This window comes from Rhineura floridana, chromosome 1 (genome assembly GCF_030035675.1).
Source record: "Rhineura floridana isolate rRhiFlo1 chromosome 1, rRhiFlo1.hap2, whole genome shotgun sequence".
NCBI classification, from domain to species: domain Eukaryota; kingdom Metazoa; phylum Chordata; class Lepidosauria; order Squamata; family Rhineuridae; genus Rhineura; species Rhineura floridana.
The window spans coordinates 125,475,640-125,502,971 of NC_084480.1; the positions used below are offsets into that span (position 1 = coordinate 125,475,640).

Genomic DNA, 27,332 nt, shown 5'->3' on the forward strand with positions numbered 1-27,332 from the left:
TTGACTCAGAGATAAGCTCATTGTCTCATGTTCTGCACCTGGTGTTTGAAAGTGGAGAAAATCACTAGTCAGTTACAGATCTTAGCTACTTTCCACAAATTAACATAAAATGGTCACAATAACCCAAACAGCAGGTGTAGCCCATTAGCATTTAAGAGTATAAAATGCAAAATTGTCCCATGTTGGAACTCATTGTAGACCCAAGATTCTAGGACAGTGTGCTGTGTACCCAAACTCCTGCAGAGGTCCATTCATTGTCATTCTGAAGGGTTCCCCAACAGCAGAAGGTATGTAAGATTGATTGGTTCACTTTCTGTATCTCTATGCATTGATTAGTAGTTAATAAGCCTGAGACTTTTCACCCCCTCTGTGTTATTGTATCCAGATCTGCAAAGAACCTTGCCCCTGGGCATTACAACCTGGCCTGGGCAGTACAAGCAGTTAGTACATTATTTTTTAAGATAATTTTCATATTTTAAATCGACAGAAATATATTTCTTGAATGGGCAAATGGGGGAGGATACCTTCTGGTGTCATAGTAACACAGCAGGGCACTTATGAGACTAGTTAATAGGTATTGGGTGTTATTCAACTAACATTTTGCACTAGCACTAGAGTTAGCACTAGTGCAACAAGGTTGCCCCTTTCTTGCACCATTCCCATATCTGCTCTGGAGGGTTGGGGGAACCCACAGAACAGATTCTGTGGGATACATGGGAGGAGGAGAGAGAAAAAACATTTTGTTGCATAAGGAGAAATCCTTGCACTCATGGAACAATTGCCTTGCCATAGTGCTACATTGAATACAACTCTTTAAAAAAAGAAAACTTTTTTGAGGGGCATTGGGAGATTACAAAAAAGTTTTACACCATTGTTTAACAGTGGGAGAACCGTAGGAGCAGTCTTTGTAAATTATTGTTACTTAATTTTTACATTTTGTTTTTACAAAGGCTTTGAGGGGGGGGGGGATTCTTAGGGAGGTAAATATGGCCCATGGGGTAGCCAACCCTATTCTGAAGCTTAACGAACTCATGAAAAGGCATATTTAGGGCTTCACAAATTCAGTTACCAGGTTGCTGCTGGTGACCACTACTCTGCCTTTGCTGGACACCCGTACCATGCATTTTTACGACAAAGATTGCTTCTATCTTCTGAGTTTTCCACAACTTGGACGGCTTAAAAACACTAAGGATATAAGAAGAGCCTTGCTAGATCAGACCAAAGGCCTATCTAGTCCAGCATCGACTAGATAATTATGGGAAGCCCACAAGCAGAACCTATTACCTCATATAATTGCTGGGAATCGCAAATGGAGAAAGTGATGTTTGTGGGCTTCCTGTAGCCATCTTGCTGGCCACTCTGAGAACAGGATAGTGGACAAGAAAGGCCTCTAGTCAGCAGGGCTCTTTGTATGCTATATTCTCATGTTCTTATGCTCACGTTTCCCATCAACTGGTATTCAGAGGCACACTGCATGTTTCAAATTTCATTATATCTTTGTGGTTTTGGTCTTCAGGAGAGCTATAAACCTTTGCTGGAAAGTAGTAGTATAGACTATGTGCATGCATTGTTTACTCTTCCCTTCACAAAGCTAATCTTAGCTCAGGAAAAAAATGTCATGTGTGAAAGCAGACATTGATGGTAAATTCAGTGAGCAAGAAGGAGCATATTCTTGCCACAGACCGAAGAAAGTTTAGTGGAAGGTTAAGGAATGGTGCTCATCTAGTAATCTTCTCAAACAAAATCCAAAGAAGAAACCAACCCTCATGTCACATTTACCAGCTCCTTTAGAGCTTCTTTAAGTCCCTCTTCAGCTTTGCCTGCCGCAACCTGTCTGCAGTTAGAATGCTTTAGTGAAAGATGATTCCTTCAGCCTCAGAAGATGCATTTTGATTTCAGCTTGACTTGGGGTAGGTGGGAATGAGTGGTGTTTCAAGAACATGTTCCCTTAGTGCATCCTATGTAATATAGACATTATATATAGTACATATTATGAAAATATAGTCTTTATTATTATCATTCTTTGCACAGATGTCCTAATACCTCAGAATGTCGAGAAATTAGCATCCCCTGTTTGGGGGCACTTTTGAATGCAACCAGGCAGAAATACCTGGAGGAAGAGTTGTAGCTCAGTGGTAGAGCACCTGCCTTGCATGCAGAAGGTCCCAAGTTTCATCCCCGTTGTCTCCTAGCAGAGCTGGGAGAGACTCCTGCCTGAAACCTTGGAGAGGTATAGACAGTACAGAGCTAGATGGAGCAACTCAGTATAAGGCTGCTTCCTCTGTTCCTATACCTAAAGTTGTTTCTGGAAAGAATAGCTGGATGATACGGAGATGGGAATGGGGGTGGAAAGAGACAATTATCTTCAAATTCATTCTCAGCTGACTCCACCCTTATCCCTCAATCTACATGTTTGAGTTTGGCTTTTTGAAAAGGTGGGAGTGCAAGAGAAATTAAGGCAGGGCCCACGTCATTAGTTAAGAGACCAACCCTTCCATTTTTTCTCTTTCTAACCTAGGCTAACTCTGTTCCATTATTGACTTACCATGCCAAGATCCCTGTATTGTGATAATCCAAAAACTGGATAGACCTCCTCTTCTGATGTATTCATGGAGCTGCAAAAACCCTGGCAACCACACAATATGAGTAGCAGTGCATTCAGTTTGGTAGGTAACAAATAATGCCAGCCCATTCTTAATTCAAAGCTGTTATTCTGAGCCATCATCTCTTGCCTCCAATCGCAGAGAATCCAAGGCTGGTTTGTTCACCAATCCACCTTGCTATCTATGTTCTCTCATCATGTGGTTTGAACAGATTTCTGAGTGCCATCTAATTTTATGCTGTATTAGTATTTTGATTATTTTTATTGCATTCTAATATATCATATGGAAAGTGGGATTGGACCAAAATGAAGGAGGTGTGAAAATTGGAGGGGGGAATATTAATAATTTAAGATATGCAGACGATACCATACAACTAGCAGAAACCAGTAATAATCTGAAACGAATGCTGATAAAAGTTAAAGAGGAAAGCACAAAAGCAGGACTACAGATGAATGTCAAGAAGACTAGAGTAATAACAGAAGATTTATGTAACTTCAAAGTTGATAATGAGGACATTCAACTTGTCAAGGATTATCAATACCTTGGCACAGTCATTAACCAAAATGGAGACAATAGTCAAGAAATCAGAAGAAAGCTAGGACTGTAGAGGGCAGCTATGAGAGAACTAGAAAAGATCCTCAAATGCGAAGATGTATCACAGAACACCAAAGTCAGCATCATTCAGACCATGGTATTCCCAATCTCTATGTATGGATGTGAAAGATGGACAGTGAAAAAAGTGGATAAGAGAAAAATAAACTCATTTGAAAGGTGGTGTGGAAGGAGAGTTTTACGGATACTATAGACCACGAAAAAGACAAATAATTGGGTGTTAGCACAAATTAAACCAGAACTACGATTAGAAGCTAAAATGATGAAACTGAGATTATCATACTTTGGACACATAAGGATTCACTAGAAAAGACAATAATGCTTGGAAAAACAGAAGGGAGTAGAAAAAGAGGAAGGCCAAACAAGAGATGGATTGATTCCATACGGGAAGCCACAGGCCTGAATTTACAAGATCTGAACAGGGTGGTTTAAGAGAGATGCTACTGGAGGTCACTGATTCATAGGGTCATCATAAGTTGTAATCGACTTGAAGCCACATAGCGCACACGCACACACAGAACATTCTCATTGTAAGCTGCCCAGAGAACTCTAGTTATAGGGTGGTATACAAATGTTGTACGTAAATAAATAAGTAATCTATGACTTCATACTTGTGTGCGCACAAATATTCATGACTAGTTAAGTAATTCTAGGGATGAGCAACTTCTCTCCACCTCTCCCCCCTCTCCCCGATGGCTAGCTTAACCCTTCTGCAGATATCCATGCAGTGGGTTGGGTCCCCATGCGGATCCAGATTATCACTGAGCATTGTTGCATTGCATCACGCTCCCACTGGGAAGCATGCATGTTGTAATCCTGTGCATGAGCCAGGAGGATTTGGGAAGGAGAGATCTCAGCAATTTCCCCTTGTTACTAAATCTGACTGAAGCTATATAGCCACCTGGGCAAAAAATTGCCCCAAAGTCCATTTCTTTCAAGCAGAGGGTGTTTTTTGTTAGCCCCATAAGGCAGGGGTGGGGAACTTGTGGCTCTCCAGATGTTGTTAGACTCCAACTCCCATCAGCCCCAGCCAGCATGGCCAATAATCAAGGATGATGGGAACTGTAGTCCAACCATAGTTCAATGGCCAAAGATTCCCCAGGCTTACCTAATCACAGTTCCCCCTTTTCCATAATTGAAGGGAGGGAGGGAAAGAAACAGGCTACAAAGTGGGGCAATCATTAGAGTGGGATAAACTTACTTTGTCCCAGAACAGGTTGTTTGAAGATGGGGTAAGAAAGGGGGATGCATTCCTTCCTTTGCAAGTTTTTCCAAATAGTCTGTCAACAATTAAATTCCAACATTATTGTACTGCCTATATCATCATCATTAATTTCAGTTGTGAGTTGTTTCCCATGAGGCATCCCAAAGTGATTTACAATATAATGACATATATGGAACAATGACATATATATAAACAGTTAAAACAATTGCATATGTAAAAACAATTATAAATTAGCTATATTATATTTATACATCTAAAAACAATTTAAAACAACAGCACAAAAATAAAACCTATTCAAATCCAAGACAAATACTGATTGGGATAAGGATTTTAAAAGGCTCGTTGAAAGAGAAACATCTCCAATAGGTGCCAAAGAGAATAGAGAGAGTGCCTGTCTGATGTGCAATGGGAGGGAGTTCCAAAGGGTATCAAGTAACTATTGAGTTGTGCAGACCCCAGCTATTGTGCATCCAATTAATGCAGGTTTCCTCCCCACCAAAACATTGAAATGCTGTTGTGAGATTACTGTCTGATCACTGAAGATGGGATTATTACTATGGATTGTGCCCAAGACCCATATCTGTTAAATATATTCCAAAAAAATGTTAATAGCTCCAGATGTGCAACTGGTGTTTTCTGAATGGGAGCCAATAGTTGGGAGGTCCATTGGCGTGAAACAGAAGGGAGGGATGGAGAACATGCTTCCAAAGGGCCACATCTGGCCCCCTGGGTGGAAAGGAGGTGGCATAGAGAAAAAAAGGGGTACACCATCTTTTTTTGGCCATGGCCCCACCCACATTTGCCTCCAGCTTCATCTACCATGGGCATATGGCCCCCTGACAGAGTATCCCAGAGGGAATGTGCCCCTGGACTAAGATGAGGGGTCTGAGTGCATGTGTGAAGAGAAACAAAACAAGCAGTTTAGGAAGTCATGGAGAGACACGACAGAAGCAGAGAGGGAGAGTGTTAGCCAAAGGCTAAATAGAGAGCATCTGGGGATCCTGAGTGCTCCTCACTGAAGATATGACGTTGGGTAGCAGACTGGGTGCTTGCTAGGAATGCTTATGCTGCCCACTTCTACCTATGCTTTGTTTGTATATTTGTAAATAAGCCAAATATTGCACGGTGCAATCAGTCTCCAGGAATCTCTCCTCCAAAGGAAGCTAATCCAAGGTAGCACTGTTCCTGGGACTTCTCACTGGGAAGCATGCCACAACACTGATTTATTTTGCCATATACCCAGGACTCTTTTCTGGAAAGCTGATGTTTGCAACATATTCATAATGCAAATAGCAAACAGGTATGGTATTCTTAAGCCCCACAATGAAACAAGAGGCCCCTAATTAACTAGCTTCAAGGGCAGGATGAGGAATCTGTGTTCCTCCAGTTGTTGTTGGACTGCAGTCCAGTCCCACCAGCTCCAGCCAGCTTGGTCAATGGTAAGGGGTGATGGGCAACTGTAGCCCAGCAACAGCCACAGGGCTGCAGGTTTCCCCCATTCCTGTGCTAAGGCATCTTTCCCCTTGCTTTCAAATCAGTTCGGACTCTGAACACGTAACCCAGCCTTTCCCAACCAGTGTACCTCCAGATGTTGTTGGACCACAACTCCCATCAGCCTCAGCCAGCGTTGCCAATGGCCGAGGCTGATGGGAGTTGTGGTCCAACAACATCTGGAGGCACACCAGTTGGGAAAGGCTGACGTAACCTGTCAAATTATATTAATGTGAGTTAAGCGGTCATAATCTCAAGATGACCCATTATTTAAACAATCAATGAAAGAACAGCAAAAAAAAAGTTAGGCATATTGTTCTGGGGAGATGACAACCAAAATTTCAACCAGGTTTTGATATATGGCATGAAAAGATGAAAAGAAGAGATGAAGGAAAGTGTTCTGGCTTTTAGGTGAACTACAATGAGTCACCGATATAAATGAGCTGTGATGAAGGTATAAACCCTTGGGTCTTTTTGAAGCTTATGAGTCAGGACCAGAGCTTCCCTAATATGCTGACCATACAGTGAATCACAAAACAAGGCAAGCATTTAACAAATATACAAGGATCCCGGAATAGAGAGGTACTGTGTGAGCATATCAAACAAGGAAGGTTGTCTGAGTGTTAATGGACTTGGCCTCAGTGGCTCCTTGTCAGGGGTGGAAACTAGTGCTGTGCCAAACATTTCCTTCTGTGTTTTTCCCCCCAACCATATTCCATCAATTAGTGAGAAAAGAAATTGTATTCAGGAACTATCAAAGTGGAGAGAAAATGTCAATATTCTCATGCGTGGGGTACAGGGCATTTGATGCACACCCTACTTTTGAGGTATCTGAGGGGGTGTTTGTGTGGGTGCCCTTTCTTTTATTCTACAAATCTTCTATCTAGTGGTCTGCACTCTGCAGCCTTGCTTGGGTGCCCGCTCTTCAATCAAAGCCCATGGGAAGATATCACAAAGTAGCTCCTCCTATGGGTTTTTCCAGATCAGGAAGTGCAGGCAGCCAGGGAGGCTGCAGGATGCTGCAGAAAAAAAATGAAAACTGGAAAGAAATATATACACCATCCTTGGCCACCTTGTAACAATAAGGTAAGCTCAAAAGCCCACACCAACTGAAATTCTGAAGAAATTCTCAAGTGCCCCAAAGAAGCAGCAGAAGAATAGGCGTTGCTTTCACAGCATAAGAACACTTTCAAGGAACTGGAGGACAGATTTCAGCACAGCACTTGATCAGATCAGATTTCTTTAGTTGTATCTCTTCGTCTGGCCATCACAAAGCCAACATTTGACAGTATGAAAGTAACACAAGGTAACATCAATAGAAGTTAACTCAGACCCAAATAACCTAAAGTGCAAACAAACTTAAAATGTCAAATTTGCCTGGCAGATCACAACAGGCCCCTTTAAAAAGTAAATATTGTCCCTCTTTTAACACACATTAAAATAAAATGGACTTATGCAAATCTGAACAAAATTATGTAAAACTTAGATGAATGAAAGCATGAAAGTTACAAGTTCTCAATCTCCCAGTCAAGAAGGCACAGCACTCTCTCTTAAGGCTTTTCTCACAGCACTAGTAGAAACATTTTGCTGGTACATATGATTACAGAATAAGGTTTATAACTGAAATTATAAATCTTATTCTGCTTTAGTTTTTTTACTTAAGTCAAATTTCTAGCTCTGCTTTTCACATTTTTCAAACAGGCACAAGCTAAGGGTCAAACTACAAGGCACATGAAGCACACTTCTGAAAAAGCATACTTTGGGATGGCTACTTCCTTTTTTCCATGGGGCTCCAAACCCGATGAGGACCACAGGAGCCAGCTCACCCTTTCCTTCTTGCTTTTTTCTCCCCTGTCAAAAAGCTTCCCTCCCACCTGCTATTTGTTCCTCCAGGTGCTGTTAATTGCAAACACCTTCAAGGGCAAATAGCAGTAGAAAGAGAATACACACATGCACCTTTCAAAATTTGACAGGGAACATACATGTATTTTGCCACTGAATATGCATATACCCAAATCCAGCTCATTAAACTGGTAAGTGGCCTTCAGTATAGAATCAAAGATGGAAAAATGGGGATTTGGTTGTCTACATACCAGCAAAAATACAAGTACAGTTTCTCAGTTTATCTGTGCATTGGAAAGTAAATGGTTATAATAGAGGTGGGCTGGAAGGACTTACTGTTTTTCAGAAACATTTTTAGCAGTGTCGAATAATACCTCCCTTTTTGGCCATTTTTTATACCCCCTTTTTATATATATTGTTTTCTTACTTAGTTGACTTCCATTGCCTTCAGCAACATTATTACACAGCCAAATTTCATAGGCCAAATGAAAGGGGGTAATTACTAATCAAGGAAGGAGAAAACACCAGCTACCAGGTGAAACAATGGCATTGAAGAGGAAATTAAATAGAGAAAGGTGAGTAGTTTTCTCCCCTGCTGAAATCATTATTTTTGACTTGAACACTGAAACGAAAAAAAATACTCATAATCATTTACCCAGAAATGTGTGGGACTTAAAAAAACCCAAACTACATTTATACAATTATACCTGAATATCTAAGCGCAGTGGTACATATCCTCTCTCCCGCACCCCCCATAACCTTGATTAAGATGATGCTCACTTCTCCTTCCTGCTGCCAGCCAGCTGCCACACCTTGTTGGCCCCTCTTGCCTGTATATAGGAAATGCTAGCAGTAACTCTAGGACTTGTCTTTCTTGAGGCACCAGGCCCTTCCACACCAGCTATTTACTGCTTGTTAGCAGTGTCCCAGGCACTGTGTTTTTCCTTGGGGGGAGGGAGGCATCCATATGATGTAGTGCTTGAGGTGTACATGTCCCAATCCCATCCCCTTATTAATGCAGCATTTTCCTTACTGAAGACCAGTAATGATAAACTCCAAAGGTGTGGCCATTTCAAAGTAGGACCATTCAATTTTGGAAGTGTGTGCATGTGCGTCCCAACATGTTATGTGATATTTCCTAGTGGTGTGCTCTGCTGCCATGCCACATCGGCTCCGGCATAGAGCAAGTGGACACATGATTTCCTGGAAAAACTGGAAACTTGTTGCTTTTGCTTTGGGGGGAAGAGAAAGGGAGATGGCAAACTTGCTGTATATGGAATGTATGGAATTTAGTTCCTCTCCCTTAGTACCAGAGTGAGACTTGCACGCCATCAAAAAGCCTAGCCTGGAATGTTGTTGCTAGGCTTTTTGTTGGTACTGAAGTCTCAGAGTCAGTAAAAACAAACAAACAAACAAAACCCAAGCAGTTTCACACCCTTGCTGAGTAGTTTGGGGAGCTCAGAATGTGGCATCAAAATATCCTAGAGTGAAATGGGATGCCACTGCAACATACTCCCAGGAACCTTGTGGAAGCAAAGGCTGTCTCTGCTCTCTTGTGAAACTGATGGAATGGCACTGCCGCCATCCACAGGGGCGTGTAAAGTTTGTAAAACCAATAGCATGGGTGGTGGAAAGGGAGTGTGTTGACTCCTCCCATGACTGGGCTTCTTGTTGCCCAGGAGAAAGGTTTCCTCCTCCTTTCCTAGCCTATGCTGCTCAAGGTCTTGTGACAGCACTGGCCAAGCCACCTTATTAGTCCTTTGATACACAGCTCCAAACTCCCTGCTTGGCCCAGAGTATTGGGCAAGAGGGACTGTAGGAGCACTGCAAAACAAGGCTGGGCTTGGTAATGGTGCTCAAGTCCCACTCAGCTATTATTACTAACACACACACAAATTGGCGGTGGTCTTTGTAGACCTCCCACCATAGGTGGTGCTATACTGCAGAGGTGGAAACTTTTCTGGCCCTCAGAACTCTCTCCAGACCACACCCCTCACAGACACTGCTTCACAGTCACCTGAGTGTTTTTGCCTGGCTGGAATGTGTCCTTGAACCATTCTCTCTCCTTCACCCAGAGAGAGAGAGAGAGAGAGAGAGAGAGAGAGAGAGAGGAAACTAGCCTACTGTATGTGGTAAAAAGTATATTTGTTGCTGTTATTTTGCCCCTGGTTCCACCCACCAGTGGCACTTGGCCCTCAAAGGCTTCCCAGAAGGGAATGTGGCCCTGGAGCTGAAAAAGGGTTCCCATTCCTGCTATGCCATCTTCTTGGTGACCAGGGCAATACACAATGGCTTTCTACAGTCTCAAAAATGTTTTTAAACAGATTTAAATTTTCTACTCATCACATGGAGTTGGAAGACCATATCTCTGATCATGCATCATTAGAGCTTATGAACAATCTCTTTCTTTGATTTAACTGGTAATTTACAGGGCACCTGAGCAAGTCAATCCAATTCCCATCAAAGTGAACTGAAGTTCTCTAGACACTGATCAACCCTCAAAACAATACTTTAGGACAAAGCTAAATTCACATTTAGGACAAAGCTAAATGCACATATTCTGCATATCATCAGTGTAAGTATCTGTCTATCTAAAGCAAACATAATATATGGTAACTCAAATTCTGTTTCAGCTGCTGTATCATGCAACATAAAACAGGAAAATAACGCCACTTGTTGAAAGCTAAATACTGATATTTACATGATGGATTTATCTGTAGTCTTTATACTTTATATTGTTCCAGCCTACAAAGTTGAATCCTTCCCTGCCATTGAATACATAATTAAAGGTGCAGCTGACTATTGGGAACGCTTAACGTAATAGTGTCCTTGTAGCCATTAAAGGTTTATAGAAAGTGATTGCTATGCTCTCTAGGTTAATGCTCTGTTTTATGCCAGTTGTATGTCACAAGAAATAATCTACAGCAGGTCTGTACAATGTAATCCTTGTAGATTGATTGCGGTTTCTGGGCAGACCATTTATGCCCTTCATTTTCCTGGGGAAATTTTGAATATCTATTATTTTGTGGCCCATTCCTACCTCTTTGTAAGAACATGTGTGGCCCGCTTATGCCCACCACCAAGGACGATGAAGATGGGAGAATGCCTCTGAACCTAGTCATGTGTAATGCTAAGACAACAAACCATGGCTCAGCATGAACAGGAAATGTGTGGGTTCCTGGAGCAAAGACTGTGGCTGCTGTAGTTCTCCTGCTGCTGTGGCTTGGGCTAGAGTTACGTTTGAACCTGAACTTATTTATTTATTTTATTTATTGTACTTTTAAACCGCCCTTTAGCGACAAGCTCTCAGGGCGGTGTACAACAGAATAAAACCACATTAAATACAGATGAATGTGGGTACAATACAACTATAAAAACATTTTAAAAGCAAGGTTAAAACAAAGATAAAATAAAATTAAAATTAAAATTAAAATGCCTGGGCAAAGAGGTAGGTCTTTACCTGGCGCCGAAAAGATAACAAAGAAGGCGCCAGGCGTATCTCGTCAGGGAGGGCGTTCCATAATTCGGGGGCCACCACTGACTTGTGGTTTGTAGTGCTCCAGACAAACCATGAGCTGTAAGCAAGCTTCCCTTCTACAGGAGAGAAACTATAAGCTTAGGTTCAGACATAATGCTAAGACAAACCATGGCTTAGCCACTTGTAGCTTGGCAACAGCAGGAACAAGGGAGAAGTACAGCAACAGCAGTTGTCCCTTTAGGAACTCACACATTTGCTTGTTTTCATGGTTTGTCTTAGCATTATGCCCAAAGTGGACCACTGTTTCTTCCTTCTCTCCCAGGATTCAAAGGTGCATAATGGAGTTATTGCTTGTTTTTCCAACCTAGGACAACCAGTCAATCACTTAAAAGAAATTTACACACTCTACATGTGGGACAGAGAAAAGAAGGCACTTCTTCACATACCACCACACAATTAATTCCATGGAATTCTAATGTCGCAAAATGTGGCGATGGCTTAAGGGCAATCTAGATGTGACATCAGGAGATCCATTTTATATCTCTATACTTTCTCTCATAGGTGTTTGAGTGGTGGTCATGGGAAATTCAGATAATTTCTGAATTCCCCAATCTAATTTGGGACCTCGTGGTTGCTTTTACCTCAGGGGTGGTGGAAATCATGGGAACTTTTATCACTTATTATGATATTGCATTTAGCTTGGATATCAAATATGCTTTTAAAAAAAGTAGTAGATGTATGGTAGGGATGGGGTTTGCTGCTAGTTCTGATCTGCTTGAATTCTGAGAGTCTGACGTTCATTGACGATCCATCCTTTTTTTGTTCCCATTAGCTTTTGCAATTGCTGATCCGCTGATGTTTTTAAGCAAAACCCCCCATAATTTTTAATTAAAATGGTTATGAAAATGCCAATGCTGTTCCACCTTTTTTTCCTATTTACATATCAATTGGGCAGATAATCACCTAAAATAGGAGGGAGGTTAATGGATATAAATGGTGATCATTGTCACCTAGACAGCAGTTAAGAATGCATCAGCTTAGAGGAAAGACAATTATGAAGACAATAACATAACATTCGGAGTGGATTTTTTTTAAAAAAAATATGCTGGTGACAGCCGTGACCCACTGTAAGAAATCAGTGCCCATCTGAAAAGACAGCAAATTGTCAGATTATGTCAAAATCCAGTACTAAGTCCGATTTAGTGGACATTCTCTCCCATCCCTAATGTATAGAGGACTGCTTCATTAATTGTCATGATCACTACATAGCACTTCCATGTTTCAAGGCAGTGTCCCAGGGAGCTCCACCTGAAGCTAGTGATAAACAACAGGGGAGGCTTTATTTATACATATTTTACAATATTTAACAACAAAAATATTGATGGCCTTCACACTCTATTTATGGACTACAGTGAGGTCTCTGGCTCAGCACTGTTGGTAACAGGATGCTTGGACTAGAGTCAACTAGAAGAACCTTTGATCTGATCCAGCACATCTCTTCTCAAAGTTTAGATGATGAGCAGACCAACCTGAGAGGTGGCTGAGATGCAGATGTGAAAACCAGAATGTGAGGAGTAAAAGAGAAAGGGATAGTAGAGAATGGGTTAAAAATGGATCAACATTTTCCGCCTTGTTTAACATATCATTGTAGCAGCCCTTGCAAGTTAAATAAAAATGTAATGGGGTCCCCAGAGTGCTTTGAGTTTTGAGCCACTGATCTACACCACTTTGCATCCATGCTCTCTTTACAGATATCCTTCGCAGATTCTTTCCCCATAAAAAGGGGTGGGCAAAAATTTGAAAACATTGTTTTCAAAAATAAAAATAAATGTATATTTTAATGAAAAGTTATTCTGAGAATCTGTAATGAATGAAGAGCTGCCAAAGGAATTCCCAAGTTTCTCATGGTTAATAAAAGATGTATTCTTCAGTAGGCATTTACATTAATAATTAAGACAAATGCACTAGTAAATCCCACTAGAAAGTAGACACTCCAGCAGTAGTTAATATTATCTAGTCAGGAGCCTTCAGCTGAATCCACTTCATGTCACTGAGGGAAAGCAGAAGGCCTTCAGCTAGCACTACTGAGATTCATCAAAACAAATAATGAATGCTTCCGTGTCCATGTAGTGTTTGAGCAAAATCTGTCTTTGAAAGGGGGAGAACCCTATGCGATTGGCTGCTTTATTCTTCCCAGCCTGCTGTCCCTAGATATACTCCCTCAGAACAAGGCAGCTCATGTCACACACAGGCAGGAGCCCTCTAGGGCGAGGATCCTAGGCCCAGGAGGCCTAAGCCTCCTACCCAAAACACTCACAAAAGAGAACAAGATTGATGTTGCAGCACAGTTCAAACAAATCAAGGTCAACCACAGGAACTTAGTTCAGGCGCAGAGTGTAATCCAAAGGCAAAGTCAGGCAGCCATCCAAGGTCAGTATCACTGGGAGGCCAAACAAGCTACAGCAAGGCGTGCCAACAAAGTTCAGGAGCAAGAATCCATAATCCCATGTTATTTCCAGCAATTGAACTTTTTATTAAAGTTATATACTCTAGCTTCCTAGGCCACACCCTAACCACAGCTGCTGGGAAAGAAGTTGGTTCAGGAGTTGTTTGCTCTCAAGGCGACTCTTCGCTCTCAAGTTGCATGACCATTCTGGGTCCACAGATGCAGAGGATGTTGTTGCCCTTTGGCCTGGAGGACCCAGACCTTTTGGTGCCAGCATTCTCATGGGCTGGAGGGGGGGGGCTCCTCCTTTGGCAGCACCAAGGATTCTTCAGCAGATCACTCAGTGGAGAGTCCCCCAAGGGCTGGTTCTCGGCACTGGTTCCAGGAGATCCTGCCAGCTGCCTCAGGTCTTCACTCTGGAGGGAGTCAGGATCATATTCTGAGGATTCCATCTCCAGTACCAGGTCAGAGCTAGGCATGACAGTGGACCACCTTCTTTTCTGTCAAAGGCTGCGTTATCCAGGTGGTAATATGTCAGGGGCTGCATACTGTTGGTGGGTGGGGCTGAAGCCAAAAGTGCGGAGAGCCAGTGTGGTGAGGTGGTTAGAGTGCTGGACTGGGACCTGGGAGACTATGGTTCAAATCCCCATTCGGCCATAAAGCCCACTGGGTGAGTTTGGGCCAGTCACTGTCTCTCAGCCCACCCACCTTACAAGGTTGTTGTGAGGATAAAAGTGAGAGGCGTGAAAATCACATTTGTATGCCACTTTAAGCTCCTTGGAGGAAAGGTGGGATATAAATAAATAAATAGTAAGGCCAAAATCAAAGGTGGGAGGGGTCACCCTTTCCCCCCTCCTTCCACATGCATGAAGTTAGTCCACTTCTGGCTTAGAAAAACACTATGGTCAGGGACACATGTGCTTCTGAGATTGGAACTTAGCATAGTGAGCTACCTAGAATCCTCTTCTCCCAGGCATTTTAGCATGTGTTTTTTAATTGTTTTTTTTTAAGTGTTTTTAAATTTGTATATTTGTATTCAATGTTTTTAATTGTTGTAAACCGCCCAGAGAGCTTCAGCTATGGGCCAGTATACAAATGTAATAATGATAATAATAAATGTGCTCATAGCTCCCTCCTGGCACAGAAGGAAAATGAAGATATGTATCTCCAGCACTATGAAACCTGTGGACTAACCAAACCTGACAAGATACTAGGGACCTGACTACTTGTCAGGGACATAAACAGGAACCAGGAGGCCAAGCAAAGAGGCCAAGCTGGGGAACAGTAGCCCATACACGCTCTCAGTCATGGTTGCAGGACCAGTGCCAGGCATGACTGGGCCCTTGGGCACCAGCCTGCCCCAGGCCTGCGATGCTGTAGCCCAACATCCTCTCCCAATACAGGCAGTGCAAGGCTAATAATCCCACCTGCTTGCCCCACCTACCTCCTGCATCATGTGAATGTACGAGTGCATACCTGCCATCATCCAAGATGGCGGCAGGGGCAACAGCCCCTTAGGGAAGCCCCCGTCACCATCTTGGGTGATGGCAGGCACACGTGTGCAGCATGCACGGGGTTCACCCTAACAGGAGAGGTAGGTTAGGCATGTAGGCAGGCTTATTGAAGCCCGTGCTGCCTGTATGGGGGGTTGCCTGGGAGCTCCCTCTCCATGATCCACTCCAGTGTCGGGTTGCAGGACCCGACACCGCTAAAGATCATGGAACAGGAGCACCACCCTCCCACCCTCGCTGCCTTTTGGTGCCAGGCCTGCATGGTTGTCCCCTATTTTTTTTATATAAAAACTGATCCCAACTCCAAGTTGTAGAGATGGAACTGTCATTGGATCTCTACATTGGATAGAGGAAAAAACTGGGACACTTTATACATTTAACAGACAAATATGCCATAGTATGGTAGTGAATAAGGCAAAATGAAAGCACCACTTTCATAGTGGCAATATGCCCTGCCCGCAAATTTTTTAAAATATTAACTAACTGAAACATAATTTTTCCCACACTACTGAAAGCACACAGTCATATAACATCTGAATATGAAAGTGTGTGGCAGGAAATTTATGCTTCACAGTTTATATTTCAAAAATTCCCTGTCAGGGCACGCTAGTAGATTCCCATGAGATTGGCTTACTCATGGAAGTGGCTATAACAGAAGCCTGAGGCTTGAAGAAGCAAACTTTCATCAATCTACCATAGAAATGTGTAAAAAAAAAGTCTTTTTCCTTTTGGAAAACTCAAGCTCATCTATAAAACAGTGACATAAGCTAGCTAGCTACTTACAATGAGCCTGAATTTTGAGGTGACACATTTTATCCAACCACCAACTATATCGGTGCTTTAGCACTCCTTGATGAAGAGCACCCCAACTTGAAACCCGGCATAAAGGGATCCTGGGATCTGTGTATGGCTGCCCCATGTGGTGAACCACTGAACTGCAGGTGGCAACCTTCTCAATGAAGAGCCTTCAGGTCCTGGAGTGACTCTGCTCAACCAGGCTGGCCATTAGAACTGTCTGGGCAGGGAGGAGTATGATAAATATTCCAGTTTCAGCTGAACCTTGTTTCAGCAATATAGACTTCCTGAGCTTCGGCTGGTTCCCATATCCTCGGTCCATTCTACCAATTTGTTCTGCAGTTTGTTAAACTGTAGCTCTGTGAGGAGTCTCCTAACCACTCTCAGCATCCTTAACCAACTGCAGTTCCCAGGATTCTTTGGCAGGAAGCCATGACTGTTTAAAGTGGTATTACAGTGCTTAAGATGCATGGTGTGGATGTGACTCTGTTCTTTGCTCCTGACTCTGGCTCGTCCTGTGGCTGCTGGTTCAGCTCAGCCTATAGCCTACTGCCCATCCCTGACACACCACAAGACTTGGCATCTTTATGAAAATATTTTGAACTTACAATTTTGTAGACTTTCCAAGAAAAGAGGAACATGAGAATAACACGAAACCCCCATTCTGATCCCCAAAAGGGTTACTACTGTAAGATCATTTAATATAGTCCAATATGCTCTGCTTTTCTGGGCAAAGTCCATCTAAAGCAGCTCACATCAATAAAAACCTACCAATATATATATTTTAAAAAACAATATTCCAGAAAATAAAGAGTAAAATAGATCCAGAACTTCCATAACATGGTATTTCAGCCATCATCCAGCAAGTGTGACAAAAAGTTATTCAGAGAAGGTCAATTAAAACAAAATCCTGTTGTCTAGCCATTGCTACTTGGAGGGAGTTAGCTTAATCACAGTGTCTAAACACACTGTGTAATGGTGAGAGCCTGAGAGTTGTTCCTGTCTTGGGTTGTGTGTAACTTTGCTACTGTTTAACACTCTAGTGGGCAAAGGTTTGAAGTAGACACTGCTGAGCTCATGCTCGTAATTACACAGCACCAGCTTCCCTGCAATCACTACAGATAAAAAAAGCTCACTGGGGAAGAAGCAAGCCACATAGAGCATCACCTAGTTGTTACCTGCACACACCTACACAAAAGCACAATTTCCTTAATTTGGGATCATACGATCATTCACTCCACCTAATTGGCTTCTTAACTGCATCGCTTTAAAAGCCAATATGGCTTGTATAGGCTTAGTAGGCTACAGCTAAGTGCAGAACAATATCCAGCCAAATGCATTTGCTTATGCACACATGTTATCAAGATTCCAATAATGAAGTCACTGAGACCATTTCCCTCAAGGACTAACAAAGCAATGCGCTGGATGGCTCATTTCCCAAAGCATTTCTCAAGCTTAAAGGAGGCCACTTTGTTAGTCACATTAGAAAAGAACTTCATCAAATTAAGCTAGCGGAGTAAAGACAGGAATACTACTGGAAGGAGACCGCTGTCTGACAGGGATGAACTGCATTGCGGGGTAACTATTATACCTTGACATTCAAGAGACAGTACTGACTGATGGCAGGTTTATGACAGCTGCATGCAGATGCTATTGTTATAAAGATGTGTAATGCTTTATAAAGGTATACCTCCAATGTCCAAGTTGGTCATTTCATCAACTATAATGGCAGGTGAAAGAGAAAGAAAAAAGGGTAGCTGTAACCCCAATGTAGATATACTTTTTTTTTTTTTTTTTTTACTTTGGTGGGCCTCTTTGCACATGAACTATAGTTTCCCATCACCCGAACATGGCCAGTTACAGGCTTTCCTTGCACTGTGAAGGGAGGATTGAAGGGACTGGGTGCACAGGCAAAGTGCGCCTCTGTATTTCAGCTTTCTAAGCAAAAATATGATTGTCTAAACTGGGCCAATATGTTTTTAGATGTATTCCTAAGAAGTTTTAAGTGTACTGTACACCTAAAACTGTAAAAGTGCGATGCTGACAAAGTGCATGAATTTTCTCCAGAACCTACACCTGAAAGCAACGATTGACTGCAGCTCCCTGTCCCAGGCCAAGTGTAATGTGTGAAACAGACTTGAGAAATAGATAGCTGTCCCAAGTTGAAGGATACTTCCACCAAATTTCCCCAAGGGCTGCTCCAGAGCCCTTTCATCACAATGAAAATGCAACACCATAAGCAAAGCACTATTCTTTGAAGCAGATTCTGAAATATCCCAATGCTTTCTCCTTTTGAGTGTCCAGTGGTGGATTTAGATGTGGGAAACCCAAGTTGAAACCACAGTGTGTGTGTGTGTGTATGCATGCTAGAGGTTGTCAAACAAATCATTTTTCAGATTTTACTTCCCATCATTAAAAGTAAAATAATGACAGAAACTGCCCCATGGTGCAGGAAATATGAATAATATAGCACCATTAACATCAATAATTTAATAGTCACAGATGAAATTGCAAAGTCATAAAGAATAAGTTGTTGTTGTTAATTTCATTTGTTGGTTGCCTCATACCCATTGGTCTCTAGGTAACTTACAGCAGATTTAAAAGCATACAATATAAAACAGATTTTAACACATACAATATAACATTGAACTCAATGGCCTTATAGGTCCCTTCCACTATTCTGTGATGCTATGATTCCATGATTAACACAAATTTAAAAACATACAATACAAAAACTTAAATCTCAAACAAAACAATCCTAACTAAGATAGCACACCTCAAAGGCCAAGGGTCCAAGTGAAAAGGAAGGTCTTTGCCTGGTGCCTAAAAATGGATAAAGAAGGTGCCAGGCATGCCTCCCTTGGGACAGCATTCCACAGCCTGAAAAGGCCTGTTCTTGTGTTGCCACCATTTGAGCCTTCTGTGAAGGGGGCACACAAAGAAGGGCCTCTGATGATGAGCACAGGGTCTGGGTTGGTTCATATGGGGAGAGGCAGTCCCTGAGATATTGAGGCACTTTCATTTGAGCCCAGAAACTAATTGGTAGCCAGTGCAGCTGTGCCAGAATTGGTGTTATAGGTATGGACCAGTAAGTAATCTGCCTGCCGAAACTAGCGAGAGTTTCTGAAAGGTCTTCAAAGGCAGCTCCACATATAACACATTGCACTAGTCTAACCTAGAGGTTACCAGAGTGTAAACAACAGAAGTTAAGCTATCCTTGTCCCGATAGAAGCACAGCTGGGTCTTAAGGCCACTTGAACCTCAAGAGGCAGTAATGGATCCAGGAGTACCACCAAGCTACATACCTGCTTCTTCAAAGGGAGTATGACCCCATCCAGAGTGGGCCACAGCCCATCTATCCAGTCTAACAACGCCTCAGTCTTGCCTGGATTAAGATTTAGTTTATTAGCTCTCATCCAGTTCATTACTGAGGCAAGACATCAACTCTGCACATCCACTGCCTGCAAATAGAAATGAGAAATAGAGCTATATGTCATCAGCATATTGCTGACAATGTACTCCAAAACTCCGGATGACCCCACTCAGTGGTTTAACGTAAATATTAAATAGCATGGGGGGGTAGAGTTGAATCCTGCAAGATTCCACATTGAAGATTCCACTGGGCCAAACAGCATTCCCCAAGCACCACCTTCTGAGAATGGCCATCCAAGAAGGACTGAAACCACTGCAAAGCAGTACCGCCTAGCCCCAACTTGGACAGCAGCTCCAGAAGAATATCTTGGTTGATGGTACTGTAAGCCACTGAGAGATCAAGGAGAATTAACATGGCCACACTCCCCCACCCCCAACATAGGTCATCATACAGGGTGACAGTTTCTGTGCCAAAACTGGGCCTAAACCCCAATTGAAATGGATCGAGAAAATCAGTTTCATCCAAGAGAACCTGGTTCTGATGTGCAATCACACGCTCAAGAACCTTGCCCCCAAAGGGGGGATTGGTAACTGGCCAATAATTATTCAAATTTTCTGGGAGGATTTCTTAAGGAGTGGTCTGTTAAGTTATTATCCATACATGCTTATCTTTTATAATGCTTCATGAGAGTCAGAAGAGCATGTAGCTCAGTGATAGAGCCAATGTTTGGTATGCAGGAGGTCCAAGGTTCAATCCCTGCCATTTTCATGGAAGGCATGCTCAGCATACTGTTCAAGTGTTCACCCTTGTCCATGTGTTTATTATCAGAAATGTCATCACTTGTCAACATTTTCCTCACACTCCCCCCCCCCCAATGTAACTGCTCTGTTTTTGGAACATGGCATGCCAGGGTAGAGTCTTTTAAGGAAACAACATGAAAGTAATGATTTGTGATGGGTGAACTACCTCTAATCAGGCATGGAATTGCACTCTATAGAACGTTGGCTCTTTTGAACCTTGTTCTAAGGCTCTTTTGAACCCAGTTTATGTTTCTAGGATCACAACAGGTTCCAATCTCTCTTTCTATTCCCCCATGGGCATCCAACACCCTTCTCATCCAGCACACACCACCCTGACTCCCAACCAAGATTCTCTCCCCCCTCTGTACTTATGTCAGCTCCAATGGTGGTATCCAGTAGTGTAGTGGCAAATTTAGAAGTGCAGTAACCATGCTAGAGATTACCAGAGTATAGACAACAGTCAACACAATTTAGGCTATCCCTCTCCAGATAGAGGCACAGCAGGGCCACAAGGCCACTTGAACCTCAAGAGGCAGGATCCAGGAATACCCTGAAGGGAGAAGAGATCAGACAAAAATGTGGATTGGGAGTAGGGAAAACTTAAATTCTTCTCTAGCTCAGATTTTAGTCCAGGTTGGAGAAGAACTTTCACACAAGTATATTTTGCTTCATATCAAGGGGAGCATTACAAATTTATCTAGTTGGGGGCAAATCCAGTCCATCTGACTATGAACTGAAAATGTATATTTGGGGCCAATCCAAAGTCTAGACTAGAAAGAGGAAGAAAATTCAGAGAAGAGAGAAGAGACAAATCAGTCCTTTGTCCTTTTTTATTTTGACAGCTTTGTGCAAGCATAAAAACTGTGGCTGACATACTAGTTTAGTGAAGGGAAAAAAGCAAACAAATTATAAGCTATTGTAAGCTTTGCCACTACACTGCTGGCAAAATATTTCTGATGCCTGTCACAGATGACAGATCACAAGCTACTGTGCCTTCATGGGTGTCTTGGAAAGGGGGGGAAATCCCTCACTGATGAGCTAATTTCCATTCTTGCACAAGCAGAGCAATTAACAAATGCAGGTGAGCTGATGGCATTACTAGATGATAAGGTTCTCTTTCCTCCCTATATAATTATGCATGTACGTGTGTGCGTGCATGCATGTTCCTATACATCTCTTTACAACATCTCTCCTTGGCTCTTGCCCAGCTTTCCCTAGGAAGAAAATATTTTGTATACAACATAATATTTTAATGAAGCTTTGGTTAAAGACATGCTAGATCTGCTTATAGTTCCAAACAGGTGTAACATGTGCAGGTGCAGCTCTTTGGAATGCCTGCACGCTTGAGTTTATGTAAATTGCTCACCAGCCTGGGGACATCTTCCTTTTCAGCTTTAACTGTAGGTTTGTAACTCTGTTTAGGAAACATGTTGCATATCATTACAGGTTTGAATATAGACAGAGGACGGGAACGGAGGAGGGATGCATTATTTAAAAATAGATAAAATGTTTTATCATTGAAAGACAGAATACTATATTGGCCCAGATCCCCAATATTAGCCACACTTGAGTTCCAGAAAAACAAAATATAAAATAGGAAAACAAGTAACTAAAATTAACAGGACTGAAGTTCATCTTGTCTCAACTGTAATATTCAGTACATCTTTCTCTGGATTACTAAGGTTGCCACATTCCAGTTTCCTAAATATGGGGAGCCTAATTTGCATGGCATGCACATTTTACTCTTTTTTATATAAAAATGTATTTTTATGAATGTATTTTATCTACAAATGCATCTTCAATGCACAAAAGTCAACGGTGCTCAAGGCTTCTGTATGCAGTTGATTTGGGCTGGGAGGTTGGCAGAGGGAATACCTGAACTAGATTTGATGTTTGCTGCTGCAACCTAATGATTGCTGTGTGTGGGATCTGTGGCTGAAGACCCAATCAGCTTCAGCTGGACCTATAACTTCCAATATTAAACAGTCAACTACATTGCGAGGCTTTTGTAAGCCACTTTCCCTCAGCAACTCTCTGAACCCTTTCCCAAATCTGTAATACGGGAATAAAGAACTATATTGACATTAGCTTTGGCAGGGTAGTTTTTGGAAGTTTGAATTTTTTTAAAAAAACAACTTTTTTCATGAAATATATGTTGGGGGGAAAACATGAGCTCCTGACTTTGCTGATACTTTTTGTTTCTGGATGGCCATATTATTGTCCAATGGTTTACTAGGGCTGGAAAAATGCCAGCCATCACAGCTATTCTAAAAACTTGGCTTTCTCCATTTTTTTTTCTGGGCAGCTATCACTTCTGCCCAAGGGAAGACAAAAAATGATTTCAAAAGGAATCAGGAAGTTCCTGCTCCAGACACTGGCTGTGTCACTCTACTCTCCGTCTCTATGGATATCACTGCTTCCATAAATGTCCCTCATAACTGTGACTTCCTTTTGCTGGATAAGGACAACGGAAGGTGGGAGCTGACATTTCTTACAAAGAGATTGGGTCAAATACTGCTGGCACATTTTGCCACATAAGTTTGGTTTGATATGGGCTAGATCCACCCCCTTTTTAAAGGAAGTTCAGAATCTAGCCCAGCTAAGAGTCCAAACAGGCAGTCGGAAACATGGCTAGAATCCAGGCAAACTTCTGCCCCATATGACAACCTGAACTACGGGAAGCAGAAAACTGGTATACAGGCCTTTGATCTATCAATTTGAGTGCAGATGCTATGCATTTTTAAAAGGTTTAAAAACTCAAAAAGTACATTTTTAATAATTAATAAACAATTTGCATAATATAAAAACTAGACAGTCCAGAGTAGGAAAAAAGAAGAATGTGTCTACAAACCCAACCAGATGCTTCTGGAAATCCCACAAGCAGGACATGAAGGCCCTCTACCAACGATTCTCCTTGTTCTGTCCCAGGCAGCGGTCTGAGGCAAGGGACAGGATCTCAGATCACATGGGGGAGCATGCAAGGCATAGAGACCGGGGCTCTGGGTTACAACTAGGGTTGCCAGGTCAGAAGCATCCAAAACCCAGAGATTTCAGGTGCAGGTCCTAGAGATATCACAGGAAGGGGCCCTAATGATGTCACTCCCCCAGGCACATTCCTACCCCCACCATCACCCCACTCACCCCCCAAGGCACCTTCCTACTCCCACCCCCACCTTGGGGAGGACCCCCAAAACCTGGGGTCTCTGGGTAAAATCCAGAGAGCTGGCAATGCTAGTCACAACCCATTAATAACAATTCAAGATCAAGGAAACAAAGTCAGGTCAGGCAGAGGTCAGGTTCCAGCAGGACAAGTCAGACAAAGCAGAGGATAGGTCCAGATTAGCAAAGCCAGGCAATACAAAGGTGAGGACCCAAAAGCACTTTGGATAGCTTCTTGAAAGTTTGCACTAAAACCCGGAGCAGATTGCACTGCCCCACTGACAGAGAGCTACCAGCAACCACAGCTCTGGATAGTTCCAAGTGGAAATCAGGCTGGAGATCAGACAAAGCAGAACTGAATGTCACTCAAACAAGCAGCAAACCCTGACTGAGCCTAAAACAGGAACGTAGCTTCCTCTGAGCAGCTAGCCCCACCCCTGATGGTGCCTTTTACTCTTAAAAGAGCCCAGCCTGGTTTAGAAGCCATTAACTACAGTGGAATAGGGAGAGGATGGGCTTCTACTATGGCTTCCAAACTGGTGTTTTCAGAAGGCAATGCAACCTCTTTAGGCCAGAGAGGTGCTGGCTTCACAGACTCCTGTGGTGCTGGGACTCCTAGGGATGTCAAAGGCTGGTTCTGAGGGCAAATCCTCCTCCTGGTCCAAGATGTTTTCTGAATCTATAGCCTCTTCCCCTGAGGATGAAAAGTCAGTGCCTGGGTCATGATGCTCTCCAGCAAGTGGCACTCAGGCATAATGCCTCTGAACATGGAGGATGCATGAAAATATAAGGACATAAGAAGAGCTCTGCTAGATCAGGCTAAAGGCCCATCTCATCCACCACCCTGTTCTCACAGTGTCCAACTAGATGCCTATGGGAAGCTGTCAAGCTAGACCTGAGTGCAAGAGCACTCTCTCCTCTTGTGGTTTCCAGAGACTGGTATTCAGAAGTATGCTTTCTCCAACCATGGAAGCAGAGCAGAGCCACTGTGCCTGGTAGCCATTAATAGCCTTGCCCTCCATGAATTTGTCCAATCCTCCTTTAAAACCATTTAAGTTGCTAACCATAGTGAATTCCACAGTTTAACTATGCACTGCAGGAAGAAGGAATTGCTTTTGTTTGTGGTAAGTCTTTTGTCTGACCTGAATCCTTCCAACATTCAGTTCTAACATCATGAGAAGGAGAAAAACATCTCCCTATCCACATCATGCATAATTTTATACACTGCTATCATGTCACCTCTTACTCACCTTTTTTTCTAAACTAAAAGGCCCCAAATGCTGTAACCTTTACTTACTGGGGAGTTGCTCCAAAGTCCAAACCCTTGTTCATTTTGGTTGCCGTTTTCTGAACATACAGTCATCATGTTTAGTAGCCATTCATAGACATTGTCCATGTATCTGTCTAATAATCCCACGAAATAGGCCTCTCACAGAAAGGCAAGAAAATGAGCAGAAGAACAAAGTGAGTCGATCGCTGATGGGGTGGGATGGAGTTGATTTTCCTATTCTCTCTTTCCAGTCTTGCATTGTTATTTCACTGGGATTCATTTCATTCTCAGCTCTCACTAGTGACCTATCTCTCCCGGTACAGCAATCTGCAGAACTCAATTCAAATTCAGAACGGAAGGCCGACAGGTGCATATAGAGGTCACCTAGTTCATCCTGAAAACCTACTAATTAACTATAAGCCATCCCTGACAGCATCCCTAATCAAGAAGGCACTTAAAAGTGTCATTTTATATCTCACTGAAATTTAAGTACATGCACTTAAAATTCTTTCCCAAAGTGAGGCCTATCTTAATGTAAAATTGGCTAAGAGGACTATTACATTCTATTATGTCCCCAGCCACAGCATCTGACAAGAACTGTAACTGTAAGGGTTTGTAATGCTAACAAGTATGATAAAAGAATTGTTATGTGTCATGGGGGAAAAAACCTGTAATGGAATCCATAATATCACCACATTTCTTTCTCAAGGGTTAAAGGTTGTTTTGTTGCAGCTGTGTAACTCTGGATACTGGATATGGCAACAGTTGCCCATTTTCCTTTGCAATTATTGTTCCTTTCAGCTCAAAACAGACACAATGCAAAGGCATCATTTGCAATTCATCTCACCGATAGCGTAAAGCACTAAAGCTAATTTTATACATATAATCATGGGGCCTCATAAAACCACATTTAAACTCTTCTGCATTCTACACTAGATTAAATTACAGTGCTATACTCTTGGTTCAGTGAATTGTGCAAGAAATAAGAATGTTACAGGGGAACCATGCACCCTTCTGAATGATATATTATTTGGCCCAAAGCCTGAGGTTCCCCATCCATGGTCTAAGCGGTGTACAAACAAAGTGAATCAACATAAAAATCAAAACAATATCATAAAAACAAATTCAGGGGGATTGTATTTAAGACTTGGTATCGTGAAATTCTGTTTGTGAGGAGATAAGATGGCAGAAGTTTTTGAATTGACTGATTTGCTCTGAGGTGTGGATAATCTCCTGTCAAAACAGGATGATGGGGAGGGGCATGAAACAGAAGTTGCAAAAAAAAATCTATAATCAAAGGCTGCCTGCTTCTGAATACCAGTTGCTTGAAACTACACGAGGGGAGAGTGTTCTTGTAGTTGGAGAGGGCATTGGTGCATTCAGGTCCTGCTTGTGGGCTTCCCGTGGGCATCTGGTTGGCCACTGTGAGAACAGGATGCTGGACTAGATGGACCACTGGCCTGATCCAGCAGGCTCTTCTTAAGTTCTTATGCTCTCAAAGATTTCCAGAAATCCCACATCTGTGCTGTGTTCTGTGGACAAATGCTCTTCTCTTTCTTTTTGCATGGCCATAAAGGCAAATGTTAATTCTGGTTACATCAAGTGGTGCAATACATTCCCACAGACTAGACAACCAGGTGGAAACTCAACCCTGATTGGGGCTTCATTCAGCTAAGTTTTCTTAAAAGTCCTCAGCTGCAAGTACTTCACAAAACAGCGACCAGGGGGAGGTACTGACTCTGCAAGTTCTGCATCCTTAGTTTATATTTGGCTCAAGCACTCCCACATATCCAAAGAGAGTAGTAACACTCGTGGAAGTAACGCTGCTACTTCAACCAGGAACAACTCACACCGGCATCATTCCCTACACAGTGTCACTTCTAAATAATCAAAAAACACCTTTGACATTTCTTGTGTGACCATGAAAAATGAAGAAGAAAAAAACCACTTAATTTTTCAGGCAGATTTCCCAAATTGCCACAGGACATTTTGCTGCCTGAAGGGAAGGACACAATCCTGCCCTCCCCATTTCACATTCAGAAGCTGACTGGACTAGCTGTTGACTCTTAATTCAACACTCATGATGGGACAAGCATCCCCTTTTCCTATATGATTCCAAAAGGAATGTTTCACTTCAGTTTGTAGTGTGCATTTGTACTTTGAGAGGCTAGATAAAAGGTTCTTGAGGATATCTGTGCACGAAGCCCAGATTTTCCAGAAAATTGTTCCATGCCTTAAGTTGGCTATGCTTAGTCTCCCTATTCACAAATAATTCTAATACTTTAAAGGTCTGTAGCTTGCATAATGCATAGGAAAATACAAATGTTGCCTCTGTACTGTATTCCACTACAGTTGTTACTCCACTGTGAAATTCCATTCAAGGATATATATCATCATAACTGTGTCATTCCAAGAACATTATGCTTACACTGGGCATTGCTGTTGTCTACAAGGAGCCCACATGTTCAAAATAATCAGCTGAGGAGCCAATTCAGTTTTAATTGACATCTCCCTGTACCAAAGAGTTGCCCTTGAAGTGAGATATAATCCTTGGCATTTCATCCATTTCAAAATAACCCTATAATATTCCCATTTATTTATGGCTGCCTTCTGACTCAGAGCGCAACCATATATTGTTGTTGTTTATTTATTCATTAATTAGATTTATATCCCACCCTTTATCCCAGTAGGAGCTCAGGGCAGCAAACAAAAGCACTAAAAACACTT

General features: G+C 42.3%; 3 long non-coding RNA genes across 4 annotated transcripts in view; 1 reads left to right on the forward strand and 2 right to left on the reverse strand.

Annotated features, from left to right (window-relative positions):
- The window catches only part of LOC133387217 (uncharacterized), a 115,405-nt gene that overhangs the window by 5,950 nt on the left and 82,123 nt on the right, over positions 1 to 27,332 (reverse strand). The window lies entirely within an intron of this gene.
- LOC133387222 (uncharacterized) lies at positions 200 to 12,161 on the forward strand. The gene is made up of 5 exons (XR_009763419.1): positions 200 to 287; positions 2,519 to 2,666; positions 8,205 to 8,348; positions 10,205 to 10,348; positions 12,084 to 12,161. It is a non-coding gene; the product is annotated as an uncharacterized LOC133387222 (long non-coding RNA).
- On the reverse strand, positions 1,834 to 7,765 carry LOC133387223 (uncharacterized). The gene is made up of 4 exons (XR_009763420.1): positions 7,690 to 7,765; positions 4,417 to 4,495; positions 2,546 to 2,626; positions 1,834 to 1,958 (listed from the first exon to the last, which is right to left on the reverse strand). It is a non-coding gene; the product is annotated as an uncharacterized LOC133387223 (long non-coding RNA).